This window comes from Somniosus microcephalus, chromosome 31 (genome assembly GCF_052327205.1).
Source record: "Somniosus microcephalus isolate GS21.2 chromosome 31, FLI_Smic_1.0, whole genome shotgun sequence".
NCBI lineage: Eukaryota > Metazoa > Chordata > Chondrichthyes > Squaliformes > Somniosidae > Somniosus > Somniosus microcephalus.
Genome location: NC_141017.1, coordinates 40,574,202 through 40,587,190, shown reverse-complemented (window position 1 = coordinate 40,587,190; position 12,989 = coordinate 40,574,202).

Sequence of the window (12,989 nt, the reverse complement as noted above, 5' to 3'; positions counted from 1 at the left end):
CCCAAGCACTGAGATATTGAGACATCAACCCCGAATGGGAAGCACTGGCTTTGACCCCACTCTGGACACTGAGCAGAGGCACAGCAAGAGGTTGAGCACGGAACGGACTGCTGCACAAGGGCGTCCAATCCGGGTGGCAACTAGGGCCTCAATATTGTGCAAAGGGTGGAATTAGCAGAGGTCTGTCTGCAGAAACTCAGTCCCAAGACAGACCGAAAAAAACAAAGCCTTTAACTTGGACCCCGGTCACCGTGTGTCGGGTCACCGACCCCGCGGGGTCACCGTGTGTCGGGTCACTTTCCCTTTTTCTGCCCTGGACCATCTTTTTCTGAACCAATTTTTCAGCAGCATTTTAATAACTGCTTTCTGGGAATGCCGGGAACTTGCACCACACAACACAATCATCTTTCTCAAAACCAGCTCCTTTGAGTTAGTCAGACTTCACCTCCCGTCACTTGTCCAACTTCTCTAGTCAATCCAGGGTCAATATTCCTTTATTTGCTCTCCAGTGATATTCACACCACTGGTAAGGGGATAACTGCTGGGCAGTTGTCCAGATTACCCCTCTCCCCGCTATCTGAGCAGAGCAGTGACGGAGCACTTCCCACCCTCCACTCCTTCGACATATTGTCAAACTCGAATGAATTTCCAAACCCATTGGGTCATCCTGTCCCGGTGCTGTCGCGGCGCTGACCTTCCTCAGTATCTGGGGTTTCTCACTTTTTAATATTGATGCCTGAGTGATCCAGATATGTATCGGCGGCCCTGATACTTTATCATCCACAAGCCTCTGCAGCCCTCCTTCACTGCAGGCACACTGAAGCAAAGCATTCATCAAACAACTGCGCCATTTCCTGGCCACTGATAATCAGGCTCTCCCCACCCCCACCCTTCTTATTTCTGATGTTATCTCCCTTTATGTTGGCTGGAAGCTTAATTCCAGGTCCCATCAGCTCGCCTTACCTTTGGGCTCAGTACCACCGCAACAGGTGATGCCTCCGCCCGCCGAGCCTCAGAGAGCGCCCAGAACAGATTGTTTTGAATACCCAGCCTCGTAAAACATGCGGCAAAATCTCCCAGCAGCTGCTGCTGTTATAATTTGAAAATGAGAAACCTGCTGCCCTTTCCCCTTAACTTGTTGGAAACGAGTATGTCTGATTAAATTGGTAAAGTATTGAAAGTAGTTTGTTGACAGCTGACAAAGATTGGATGGTACTGTACGTACCTGAGACCAGGGCGAGTTCCCAATCGCTGCTTTCCACCACTCCCAGCCCAGCCCCAGAACCCTGGTACGGACGGTGCAGGTAAATCACTTCGAATCGGAACCCGATTCTCCTTCGAGTTACAGTCGAGATGAGAATGAATCGGAGAGACACCAGCCTGTCCTCATGCTCAGTGCAGTGCTCAGCCTGTTGTTCATTGCTCCGGCCCTTCTCCCTCCTTCCTCTCTTGATCCATTTGCTACCTGGGGCTGCAAAACAGCAGCCCGCCCTTTGAAATGTGTGAGGAGCCGACTACACGCTGAGGGATCTTATAGTTAAATGTCAGACTTCAAAAGAAAACACCCCCTCCCCTGCTCTCTGTTTATTTATAAATTCTTTGTTTTAAAATCAGTCCTCTCTGGAATTCTTCTAATCCTTCAGATCCCGAGCTCCCGCTCAGATCTTTAAAGTTATATCTTTGGGATTAACTGAAGTTGGGAGGAGGTCCAAAATTCCAATTGTCAAGAACCTCAGTTCATTATCTGTATGATGATTTAATGCTTCCTGTTCCAATTAGTTTTTAGTCCTGCTTCATACAATTCGTGAATCAATCCGACACTCCCAGGCCCATCCCGGCCAGAGCCCACCCCAGCCCCAGGCCCCATCCCGGCCAGAGCCCACCCCAGCCCCAGGCCGCATCCCGGCCAGAGCCCACCCCAGCCCCAGGCCCACCCTGGCCAGAGCCCACCCCAGCCCCAGGCCCCATCCCGGCCAGCCCCAGGCCCACCCCGGCCAGAACCCACCCCAGCCCCAGGCCCACCCCGGCCAGAGCCCACCCCAGCCCCAGGCCCCATCCTGGCCAGAGCCCACCCTGGCCAGAGCCCACCCCAGCCCCAGGCCCCATCCCAGCCCCAGGCCCCATCCCGGCCAGCCCCAGGCCCACCCCAGCCAGAACCCACCCCAGCCCCAGGCCCACCCCAGTCCCAGGCACCATCCCGGCCAGAACCCACCCCAGCCCCAGGCCCACCCCGGCCAGAGCCCACCCCAGTCCCAGGCACCATCCCGGCCAGAGCCCGTCCCAGGCCCACCCCAGCCCCAGGCCCCATCCCGGCCAGAGCCCACCCCAGCCCCAGACACCATCCCGGCCAGAGCCCACCCCAGCCCCAGACACCATCCCGGCCAGAGCCCACCCCAGCCTCAAGCCCATCCCGGCCAGGGCCCGTCTGTGGTGATTATTCTTTATGTTTAGTAAGAAGTATTGTGATTGGTTGTTTGTTCCTGCCTTGGGATATATGCTGTAATCTCATTGGTAGTTGATGTCATGTGATTTGTGGTGGCCATCTTAAATTCAGTTCTTTCCAGCCTTTAGTTGGGACTGGGTGTTGAAAGATGTGCTACAGGATTGTTAAGTTAATAAAGCCTAGATTAGAAAGGCAAATCTATTCTTTATTTCAATTTATTAACTTTATGTCAGAATGGAGCGATATCTTCAACCAGAACGATTCAATGCTGACCCTAATTCTGCAGGAGTGGATGATAAATGGAAACACTGGTATTGTACATTTAAAAACTTTTTGGGCGTGTTGGATCAAGAGTCTCTAAATAAGCTGAATATGCTGATCAACTACATTGCTCCGGATGTGTATAAGTATATTTTGGACTGTAAAACTTACGAAGTGGCTATTTCTACATTGGAAAAGATTTTTGTTAAACCAAAGAATGAGGTATTTGCACGTCACCTTCTATCTGCCCGTAGGCAGCAGGTGGGAGAATCTTTGGATACTTATTTACAAGCACTTCGGTGCCTTAGTGTTAACTGTAATTATAAGGCTGTGACGGCTGAAGAATATAAGGAAGAATCGGTACGGGATGCTTTTATTAATGGATTACTGTCTAGATCAATTCGTCAGCGGTTGTTAGAAAATAAGACTTTGGATCTTTAAAGTGCTTTTGAGCAAGCTTCTACATTGGATGTGGCTCAGAGAAGTTCGGATTCTTATGCTCTTTTTAATCGGCCTGTGACTGTGGTTTCGGCAGTTCCGGATGAAAAGGAATTATGTGGACTTAATAGGAGTGGTTTACTAGATTCTGAAACAGTTTCTACTTCAGCGGCTGTTGCCTCTAGGATTCAGAAGTGTTATTTTTGTGGGAACGTCCGGCACCCTCGTCTGAAGTGTCCTGCTCGGGAGGCTGTGTGTAGTAAATGCGGCACGAGAGGTCATTACGCACGTGTGTGTAAATCATCAGGTTCAATTACCTCCTCTGTGACTATTCAGCCTTTAGATAGGGCGTTTATTACATCAATTTCTGCTGCATTTGCTCATGGCCTAAACAAAGCTGTAGTTACGGCCCAAGTTAATGGGTTGGAAGTGAAGGCCCTTATAGATACGGGCAGTACCGAGAGTTTTATAAGTCTTCAGTTTGCAAAGGAGAAGCATTTGAAAATTTTGCCTGTTTCCTATCAGGTGTGTATGGCTCAGACGACTCTCACTTCACAAGTAGCTGGTTGTTGCCTTGTGAAATTGATTCTTCTAGGTAATACGTATACTGATATACGCCTATCTGTTTTGCCTAATCTCTGTGCGGATATTTTGATTGGTCATGATGTGCTTCAGTTACACGAGTCTCTCAGTCTTTCATTTGGAGGGACTAAGCCACCTTTATCTATTTGTGGATTAACCTCTTTATCCATTTCTCCATTATCACTTTTTTCCAATTTGATGCCGGATTGTAAGCCAATTGCTACCAAGTCAAGAAGGTATAGCAGTCAGGATAGAGAATTTATTAATTCTGAAGTTCAACGTCTCTTATTGGAAGGAATCATTGAACCTAGTTGTTCGCCTTGGCGGGCACAGGTAGTTGTCACGACTAACGAGAGACATAAGAAATGAATGGTGATAGACTATTCCCAAACTATTAATAGGTATACTTAATTAGATGCATACCCTTTGCCTAAGATTGATGAGCTTATCAATAAAGTATCTCAGTATAAGGTTTTTAGCACTATTGACCTAAAGAGTGCTTATCATCAGATTCCTATTGTTAAGAAGGATCAACCATATACGGCCTTTGAGGCTGGTGGAAAGCTGTATCAGTTTTGCCGAATACCATTTGGTGTTACTAATGGTGTTGCTTGTTTTCAACGGGCAATGGATGCTTTTATAAGTGATAACTCTCTCTCTGACACCTTTTCATACTTAGATGACATCACAGTGTGTGGCAAATCAAGGGTGGAGCATGATTCTAATTTAGAAGGATTCCTTCAAGCTGCGGAAAAAGTTGGTTTAACTTTCAATAAAGAGAAGTGTACCTTTTCGACCACTGAGGTAAATCTACTGGGGTACATTATCTCGGGAAACAAGATTAAACCAGACCCAGAACGTCTGCGACCATTGATTGATTTACCTTGTCCTACTAATTCTAAGGCTTTGCAACGAGTTGTTGGACTGTTTTCTTACTATTCTAATTGGATTGCAAATTTTTCACAGAAGATCCGGCCTCTTATTCGGGTTACGACATATCCTCTATCATGGGAGGCCAGGACGTGTTTTGATCATTTTAAAAAGGATATCCTTGGAGCAGTTGTGCATTCTATTGATGAGCAGGTTCCTTTTGTGATTGAGACGGATGCTTCTGATTTTGCAATTGGGGCTACTCTGAACCAAAATGGAAGACCTGTGGTCTTTTTCTCACGTACCTTGAACAATAGTGAAAAAAGGCATTCTTCAATAGAGAAAGAGGCGTATGCAATAGTAGAAGCACTGCGTAAATGGAGACATTATTTATCGGGGCGACATTTTACGTTGGTAACTGATCAAAAGTCTGTGTCCTTTATGTTTGATGTCAAACATTTTGGAAAGATTAAGAATGATAAAATAATGAGGTGGAGGATTGAGTTGGCATGTTACCATTTTGATATAGTTTATCGTCCGGGGAAGGATAATGTTGCTGCTGATGCGCTGTCGAGGGCTTATTGTTCTGTGATTCACGGAGATACGCTTATTAATCTTCACAATGCCTTATGCTATCCTGGGGTTACGAGGATGATACACTTCGTACGCAGTAAGAATTTGCCCTTTTCAGTTGAAGACGTCAAGCGGATGACTTCATCATGTTCTATCTGTGCTCGGTGTAAACCGAATTTCTTTAAGCCTCAACGAGCTCATCTTATAAAGGCTACTTCTCCTTTTGAACGTTTGAGCGTCGATTTTAAGGGGCCTCTTCCTTCAACTACTCAAAACCGATATATATTTACTGTTGTGGATGAGTTTTCAAGGTTCCCTTTTGCTTTTCCTTGCGCAGATGTATCAGCTGCTACAGTTATCAAATGTCTGACTCAACTTTTTGTCATCTTTGGGATGCCTGCGTATATCCATTCGGATCAGGGAAGTTCTTTTATGTCTTCCCAGTTGAAGGAATACCTTCAGAGTCGGGGAATTTCTACTAGTAGAACTACCCCGTATAATCCCCAGGGTAATGGACAGTGCGAACGATACAATGGGGTGATCTGGAAGGCAGTTATGTTGGCTTTGACATCCCGGAACCTTAAGAATACACAGTGGGAAATGGTACTGCCTGATGCCCTGCATTCCATTAGATCATTGCTTTCAACGGCTACTAATGTGACCCCCCCCATGAAAGGCTCTTTAACTATCCGCGGAGATCTACTACGGGATATTCGGTACCTTCATGGCTTACTATGCAGGGACCTGTGCTGCTTCGACGCCATGTTAGATTGTCAAAATATGATCCTTTAGTGGAGGAGGTGGAGCTGTTGGAGGCAAATTCCCAATATGCTCATATTCGATTCCAAGATGGGAAAGAAAGTACCGTTTCAATTAAAGACTTGGCTCCTTGTGGTGGCCAGCCCTCTTCTGAGGATATTAACAATAGTCATGATTCAGATAATGTGGATGCTGTTACAGATACTACGAATATTTCCAATCCGACTGAAGATAATTATACTTCTATTAGTCAGCCCTCGATGGATGTTCATGACCGTCCCAGTTTACCTCCTGATGGGATTTCTAATCCGGAAACGGTTGAAAATCGGGATATGGATAGCCTTCCTGCAGAAGATACTTCTGTGTCTCCTGGTGTGGGAGGGCAAGGAAGTTCACCAAGGTTAAGAAGGTCGACACGAACAAGATATCCGGTCGACCGATTGAAAATGGACTTTTAAATTGATAGTAATGTTTTAAAATTGTTGAAATATTATATTATATTGTTTTAGTTGAGAGATACTTAATACTTATGTGCAATGTTACTATTTGTTGTTGCTCACTTAGTATTGTGTCATGTTGAATAGTTTTATTTTGTCTGTGCATAGTTTTAGTTGTAAATTATTAATTATAAATTGTAAAGGTTATTTAGGTTGGAGTATATTTTAAAAGGAGGGGTGAATGTGGTGATTATTCTTTATGTTTAGTAAGAAGTATTGTGATTGGTTGTTTGTTTCCTGCCTTGGGATATATGCTGTAATCTTACTGGTAGTTGATGTCATGTGATTTGTGGTGGCCATCTTAAATTCAGTTCTTTCCAGCCTTTAGTTGGGACTGGGTGTTGAAAGATGTGCTACAGGATTTTTAAGTTAATAAAGCCTAGATTAGAAAGGCAAATCTATTCTTTATTTCACCGTCCCAGGCCCACCCCGGCCAGAGCCCACCCCAGCCCCAGGCCCACCCCAGCCCCAGGCCAGAGCCTGTCCCAGGCCCACCCCGGCCAGAGCCCACCCCAGCCCCAGGCCCACCCCGGCCAGAGCCCATCCCGGCCAGAGCCCACCCCAGCCCCAGGCCCACCCCAGCCCCAGACACCATCCCGCCCGATCCCGGCCCCAGACCACTGTCCAAACTGCTCTCAGTGTACAGATGAGATGTTAAACCGAGGCCCCCTCAGGGAGTTCTCTTGGTATTCTGGCTAATATTCTTCCCTCAAACAACGCCAGAAGGAGCTGTCATGAAATTGCTGTTTGTGGGATCTTGCTGTGCACACAGGGGCTGCTGGGATTAGCTCCCTGTGCAATTCACTGGCTGTGGATGGGAGAGGTTCTCAAATAAACTGTCAGCTGTGGCTCAGTTGGGAACACGCTCGCCTCTGAGTCAAGTCCCACTCCAGAGGCTTGCGCAGATTATCTAGGCCGACACTCCAGGACAGTACTGAGGGAGCGCTGCACTGTCGGAGAGGTGGTACTGAGGGAGCACCGCACTGTCGGAGGGGCGGTACTGAGGGAGCGCCACACTGTCGGAGGGGCAGCACTGAGGGAGCGCCGCACTGTCGGAGGGGCAGTACTGAGGGAGTGCGGCACTGTCGGAGGGGCAGTACTGAGGGAGCGCCGCACTGTCGGAGGGGCATAAGAACATAAGAAATAGGAGCAGGAGTAGGCCAATCGGCCCCTTGAGCCTGCTCCGCCATTCAATAAGATCATGGCTGATCTGATCCTAACCGCCAATCCACTATCACAGAACCATCTCCTGAATCTAACAGAATTAGACACACGGAATAGGAGCAGGATCAGGCTACACGGCCCCTGGGCCCGCTCCGCTACCCACAGGGCCATGACCGATCCGAACCTAGACTCATGTCCAAATTCCTGCCCGCTCCCCGTAACCCTTAATTCCCTTTACTTCTAGGAAACTGTCTATTTCTGTTTTAAATTTATGTAATGATGTAGCTTCTACAGCTTTTTGGGGCAGCATATTCCATGGACCTACCACCCTCTGAGTGAAGTAGTTCCTCCTCATCTCAGTTTTGAAAGAGCAGCCCCTTATTCTAAGACTATGCCCCCTAGTTCTAGTTTCACCCATCATCGGGAACATCTTCCCCGCATCCACCCGATCCGACCCCTTCACAATCTTATATGTTTCAATAAGATCGCCTCATTCTTCTGAACTCCAATGAGTAGAGTCCCAATCTACTCAACCTCTCCTCATATGTCCATCCCCTCATCCCCGGGATTAACCGAGTGAACCTTCTTTGTACTGACTCAAGAGCAAGTATGTCCTTTCTTAAGTATGGACACCAAAACTGTACGCAGTATTCCAGGTGCGGTCTCACCAATACCTTGTACAACTGAAGCAATACCTCCCTATTTTTATATTCTATCCCCCTAGCAATGAAAGCCAACATTCCATTGGCCGCCTTAATCACTTGCTGCACCTGCATACTAACCTTTTGAGTTTTGTGCACCAGGACCCCCAGATCCCTTTGTACTTCAGTACTTTCCAGTTTCTTGCCATTAAGATAATAACTTGCTCTACGATTTTTCCTGCCAAAGTGCATAACCTCACACTTTCCAGTATTATATTCCATCTGCCAAATCTCTGCCCACTTACTTAGCCTGTCGATGTCCCCTTGCAGGTTTTTTATGTCCTCCTCACTCACTACTTTCTCTCCCATCTTAGTATCATCTGCAAACTTTGATATGTTACACTCGGTCCCCTCCTCCAAATCGTTAATATAGATTGTAAAGAGTTGGGGACCCAGCACTGACCCCTGCGGAACACCACTAGTTACTGATTACCAGTCTGAGAATGAACCATTTATCCCAACTCTCTGCCTTCTGTTAGATAGCCAATCCTTTATCCATGCCAGAATATTACCCCCAATCCCGTGATTTTTTATCTTAAGCAATAATCTTTTGTGTGGCACCTTGTCAAATGCCTTTTGGAAGTCTAAATACACTACGTCCACTGGTTCCCCTTTATCCACCCTATACGTTACTTCCTCAAAGAACTCCAACAAATTTGTCAAACATGACTTCCCCTTCATAAAACCATGCTGACTTTGTCCTATTAAATTATGATTATCCAAATGTCCTGTTACTGTCTCCTTAATAATGGACTCCAAAATTTTACCTACCACAGATGTTAGGCTAACCGGTCTATAGTTTCCAGCCTTCTGTCTACTGCCCTTTTTAAATAAGGGTGTTACATTAGCAGTTTTCCAGTCTGCCGGGACCTTTGCCGAGTCCAGGGAGTTTTGGAAAATTATTACCAATGCATCCACAATCCCTACCGCCACTTCCCTCAAGACCCTAGGATGTAAGCCATCAGGTCCAGGTGATTTATCCGCCTTGAGTCCCATTATTTTACCGAGTACCACTTCCTTAGTGATTTTGATCGTGTTTAGCTCCTCCCCCCCCCCCTTTAGCCCCCTGTTTGTCCAGTGTTGGGATATTCTTAGTATCTTCTACTGTAAAGACTGATGTAAAATATTCAGTGTTTTTGCCATCTCCATATTTCCCACCATTAATTTCCCGGTCTCATCCTCTAAGGGACCAACATTTACTTTAGCCACCCTTTTTCTTTTTATATAACTATAAAAACTCTTACTATCTGTTTTTATATTTTTTGCTAATTTACTTTCATAATCTATCTTCCCTTTCTTAATCAATCTTTTTGTTATTTTTTGCTGTCTTCTAAAGTTTTCCCAATCCTCTATCCTCCCACTAGATTTGGCTACCTTATATGCCCTTGTTTTTAGTCGAATACTATCCTTAATTTCTTTACGTAGCCACGGATGGCTGTCTTTTCTTTTACACCCTTTTCTTCTCAGTGGAATATATATTTTTTGGAAGTTGTAAAATAACTCCTTAAATGTACACCACTGATCATGTATCGTCTTACCCTTTAATCTATTTTCCCAATCCACTCTACTCAATTCCTCTCTCATACCTTCATAGTCTCCTTTATTCAAGCTTAGCACGCTTGTTTGAGATCCAACCTTCTCACCCTCTAATTGAATATGGAATTCAACCATGTTATGGTCACTCATTCCAAGGGGATCCTTTACTAGGACATTTTTAATTAATCCCGTCTCGTTACACAGGACCAGATCTACGGTTGCTTGCCCCCTGGTCGGTTCAGTTACATACTGCTCAAGAAACCCATCCCTAATACACTCAATGAACTCATCCTCAAGGCTGCTCTGCCCAATTTGATTTGTCCAATTAATATGATAGTTAAAATCCCCCATAATTATAGATGTTCCCTTATTACAAGCCTCAACTATTTCCTGATTGATACTCCGTCCAACAGAGTTGCCACTGTTCGGAAGCCTATAGACTACGCCCACTAGTGTTTTTTTCCCCTTATTATTCCTTACCTCCACCCAAACTGTTTCATTATCCTGTTCTTTTGACCCAATATCATTTCTCTGTATTACAGTGATTCCTTCCTTTATTAACATAGCCACCCCACCTCCCCTTCCTGCCTGTCCTTCCTGATCGTTAAATAACCTGGTATGTTTAATTCCCAGGCATTGTCACCCTGCAGCCATATTTCTGTAATGGCCACAAGATCATACTCATATGTAGTTATTTGTGCCATTAACTCATCTATTTTGTTACGAATGCTACGTGCATTCAGATAGAGAACTTTCAAAAGATGTTTTGTGACACTTAGTTCCTGCTTTTGCCCTTTTTATTACTTTACCTTTTACTCCATACCTTCTGCCCCTTCCTGACACGCTCTGGTTTTTAATTTCCCCACTGCTACCTAAGTCTATTACCTTCTCTGTTGTCATTTTTATTATTTGCTCTCGAGGAACCTCCCCCCCACTAGTTAGTTTAAAGCCCTCTCTACAGCCCTAGTTATATGATCCGCCAGGACTCTGGTCCCAGCACTGGCCAAGTGAAGCCCGTCCCAACGGAACAGCTCCCTCCTGCCCCAGTACTGGTGCCAGTGTCCCAGGAAGCAAAACCCATTTCTCCCACACCAGTCTTTGAGCCACGCATTTAACTCTCTAATTTTATTTGTCCTAGCCAAATTCGCTCGTGGCTCAGGTAATAATCCAGAGATTATTACCCTTGTGGTTCTGCTTTTTAATTTGGCCCCTAGCTGCTCAAACTCCCTCAGCAGAACCTCCTTCCTTGTCCTATCTATGTCGTTGGTACCAACATGGACCACGACAACTGGATCCTCCCCCTCCCACTCCAAGTTTCTCTCCAGTCCAGAGGAGATGTCCTTAACCCTGGCACCGGGCAGGCAACACAGCCTTCGGGACTCTCGCTCTCGGCTGCAAAGAACTCTATCTATCCCCCTAACGATACTATCCCCTACCACTACAACATTTCTTTTAACTCCCCCCACTTGAATGGCCCCCTGCTCCACGGTGCTGTGGCCAGGTTGCTCATCCTCCCTGCAGTCCCTGCTCCTGTCCCCACAGGGAGTAAGAGCCTCGAACCTGTTGGACAAGTGCAAGGGCTGCGGCTCCTCCAACACTACCTCCTGGATCCCCGTACCTGCCTCACTTCTAGTCACACCATCCTGACCCTGGCCACGGACTACATCTGAATTAATTAATCTAATTGGTGTGACTACCTCGTGATACACAGAGTCCAGGTAACTCTCCCCCTCCCTGATGTGTCTCAGTGTTTGAAGCTCGGTCTCCAGCTCTTCAACACGGAGCCAGAGTTCCTCGAGCAGCCAACACTTACTGCAAATGTGATCACCGTGAGCATCAATGGTGTTCACCAGCTCCCACATATTGCAGCAGCAACACATCGCCTGATCTCCCATTCTATGTAATTAATTAAATTTATTAATATTATTCTTAAATATCCTCTGCCCCGATTCAAGATGGTGAATATCACACCTTAGAAACTATAAACCAGAGATTTAAGCTTAAAAGGGAGAAATACTTACCAACCAATCACTTACCCGCAGTACTGAGGGAGCGCTGCCCTGTCGGAGGGGCAGTACTGAGGGAGCGCCGCACTGTCGGAGGGGCAGTACTGAGGGAGCGCCGCACTGTTGGAGGGGCAGTACTGAGGGAGCGCCGCACTGTCGGAGGGGCAGTACTGAGGGAGCGCCGCACTGTCGGAAGGGCAATACTGAGGGAGCGCCGCGCTGTCGGAGGGGCAGTACTGAGGGAGTGCCGCACTGTCGGAGGGGCAGTACTGAGGGAGCGCCGCACTGTCGGAGGGGCAGTACTGAGGGAGCGCCGCACTGTCGGAGGGGCAGTACTGAGGGAGCGCCGCACTGTCGGAAGGGCAATACTGAGGGAGTGCCGCACTGTCGGAAGGGCAATACTGAGGGAGCGCTGTTGGAGGTGCCATCTTTTGAATGAGACGTTAAACCGAGGCCCCGTTTGGTCTCTCAGGTGGGTGTAAAAGATCCCATGGCACTATTCGAAGAGCAGCGGAGTTCTCCCCGGTGTCCTGGCCAATATTTATCCCTCAATCAACATCACCAAAAACAAATTATCTGGTCATTATCACATTGCTGTTTGTGGGAGCTTGCTGTGTGCAAATTAGCTGCTGTGTTTCCTACATTCCAATGTGGAAGCAAGTCATCCTCAGTGCCGAGGGACTGCCTAAGAGGAGAAGACAACAATGACTACACTTCAAAACACTTCATTGGCTGTCCTGAGGTGGCGAAAGGCGCGGGAGAAATGCGAGTAAAAACAGAAAATGCTGGGAATCCTCAGCAGGTCCGGCAGCATCTGGGGAGAGAGAAACAGAGTTAACGTTTTCCAGTTCTGACGAAGGGTCATCGACCTGAAACGTTAACTCTATTTCTCTCTCCACAGATGCTGCCGGACCTGCTGAGTTTCTCCAGCATTGTCTGTTTTTAGTTCAGATTTCCAGCATCTGCAGCATTTTGCTTTTGTCACTGCTGCTCTCCCCTGCACTGGCCCCGCCCCCAGGCCCAATACTGCCCCGCCCCCTGGCCCAGTACTGCCCCCGCCCCCGGACTCAGTACTGGCCCCGCCCCCGGACTCAGTACTGGCCCCGCCCCCTGTACTGGCCCCGCCCCCAGGCCCAGTACTGCCCCCGCCCCCGGACTC